The sequence below is a fragment of the Choloepus didactylus genome, chromosome 7 (assembly GCF_015220235.1).
Source record: "Choloepus didactylus isolate mChoDid1 chromosome 7, mChoDid1.pri, whole genome shotgun sequence".
Lineage (NCBI taxonomy): Eukaryota > Metazoa > Chordata > Mammalia > Pilosa > Megalonychidae > Choloepus > Choloepus didactylus.
The window spans coordinates 57,794,188-57,796,575 of NC_051313.1; the positions used below are offsets into that span (position 1 = coordinate 57,794,188).

The 2,388-nt window shown below is 40.7% G+C and overlaps 1 pseudogene; it reads right to left on the bottom strand.

The window, feature by feature from the left end:
- Nucleotides 1-254: 254 nt before the first annotated feature.
- Nucleotides 255-2,001, bottom strand: LOC119540574 (annotated as a pseudogene).
- Nucleotides 2,002-2,388: the final 387 nt, after the last annotated feature.

The following is a 2,388-nucleotide window of genomic DNA, read 5'->3' on the forward strand; positions in this document are numbered from 1 at the left end:
TGTTTGTTAAGAGCTGAATGCACACTAAAGACTTCTTTCTCCAAACCACAGATACAAGTTTTCTTCCCAGCACAAGTTCTCACAGGTTTCTTAGTTGAAGAGAAGCTCAAATTTTCCCATTCTTATAAAAGTTGGGTTTCTCTTAAGTTACATGCATTATTTTGTGCACAGTAAGGTGAGAGCTCATGAAGGCTTTCCTGCCTTCCTTACTTCTATGAGTCTGAGCTTGTATGTTTCTCTTAAACAAGGCATACTCACTGGAGCCTTTTCCACATGGGTGACACGAAGAGTTTCTCTCTCCAGTGAGTTTTTACACAACTTCTAAGAGATGAATGATCCCTAAAGGCTTTCCTGCAGACAAAGAGCTCATAGGGTTTCTCCCCAGTGTGTGTTGTTCTGTGCACCTTAAGGTTAGTGCCTTTGCTGAAGGCTTTCCCACAGTTGTCACACTCATCTGGTTTCTCTCCTGGGTGAGTTCTCTTGTGTGTGTTAAGGGTTGACTGGGTTATGGAGCCTTTTCTGCACTGTCTACACTCAACATATTTCTTTACAAAATGAATGCCTCCTTCATGATAATTGCTGAAGACTTTCCCACACACAGTGCATTCATAGCATCTCTCTTGAGTATGCATTTTCCTGTGTGCAGTCAGATTCAAGCTTGTGCTGAAGGCTCTCTCACATAGATCACAGCCATATGGTTTCTCTCCAGTGTCAGAATTAAAGTGTCTTAAGGATCAACTGGTTTCTGAACTTTTTCACACAGTCTATATTCAACAGGTTTCTTTACAATATTATTTCTCATGTTTCCTCCATGATAGGAGATCACCAAAGACTTTCCCACATTCTTTACATTCATATGTTTTCTCTGTCCAGTGGCTTTTCTTGTACAAATTAAAGTTAGACTTTCATGAGAAGGCTTTTCCACACTGTGTGCATTCATAGGGGCTCGCTCCAGTGTGATTCCTGACATGTTCTTAAAGATGTGAAGGATACTGGAAAGGTTTTCCATAATTGTGACATTCATAAGGACTCTCTCCAGTGTGTGTTCTCTTGTGTGCAGTAAGGTGACAGCTCTTGCCATAGGCCTTCCCACGCTAATTACACATGTAAGGTCTTTTTCCATTGTGAATTCTCATGTGTATCTTCAGGAACAAGAGGTTAATAATGCTTTTCTACACTGCCTTCAAAGGGCTTCTCTTTAATATGCATCTTGACATGACTCCTAAGGATGGAAGGATCACTGAAGGCTTTATCACAGGCATTGTATTCATAAGGTTTCTCCCCAGTGTGCATTCTCTTGTGGCTTGTAGGGAAAGACCTCATGGGAAAGACTTTTTTGGCATTTATGACATTCTTAAAGGTTTCTTCCCCCATAAATGCTCATATGTTGGGTGAGATATGTCTTTGAAAATGACCCCATAGTCATAGTGGTGATAGGGCCTCTTCCCAGTGTGCCTTCCCATTTGTTGAGTAAGATGAATGTCCATGCTGAAGACTTCAGACAGAGCATATTCAGTGGGTTTCTCTCTAAGAAGAGTTCTTTCCATTTCCAGACCGCTAGATGTTACTGTCACAAAATACAATCCATAAGCATTGACCTTTTGGTTTTAGATGAAGTCCCCCAATCTGGACAAGTATCTTGGTGAATTTATGTCTCTTCTTGCTCTAAGTGAGGGATGAGTCTGATTTTGCCATGCTGATACCCCACTGAAGCTGTGTTGCTATAGTTAATCAGTATTACATTTTTGTATAGTTTTCTCTGAGAAAAATCCAGCAAGGGCCACACCTTCTCAGTGAAGTCCACAGCAACATCCTGGAAAGTCACCAATTCTGGGAACCAGCCCTGGTTTGTGTCTGAGGCTTCAAGCCATTGCAAGGAAACATGTCCATGCTCTGGAGATAGGAAAAACGTTTTGAAGAAAGTGGAATTTCTGATACTTGGAGACAGGCAGTATTCTCAGTAGATACAACAAATGCAGGAAACAGATTGAAGGCTACCATTCTGGGAGAATGACGAATTTGCCTGAATAAGAGGGTGTGGGACATCCAGGGAATTACTCTTCTTACTCTTCTTACTTTTGCAGTACTAGCCAAGAAGGCATAATTCCTCTGCCCATGTGTCTTGCAGCAACCACCTCCTAAGAGTAATGGCTTCTGCTTCATTCAAGATGATTTTTAAAAAACAGAATTATTGAGATATAATTTGTGCAATCCAGTGGTGTATAGTATATTCACAGGTATGTATAACCATTATCACAGTCAATTTTAGAACTTTTCACCAACTCAAAGAGAAACCCCATATCCTTTAGCTATTATGCACTTATACTTCCACCATTCCTCTCCCCCAGTCCTAAGCAAATGCTAATTTACTTTCTGTTTCTATAGATT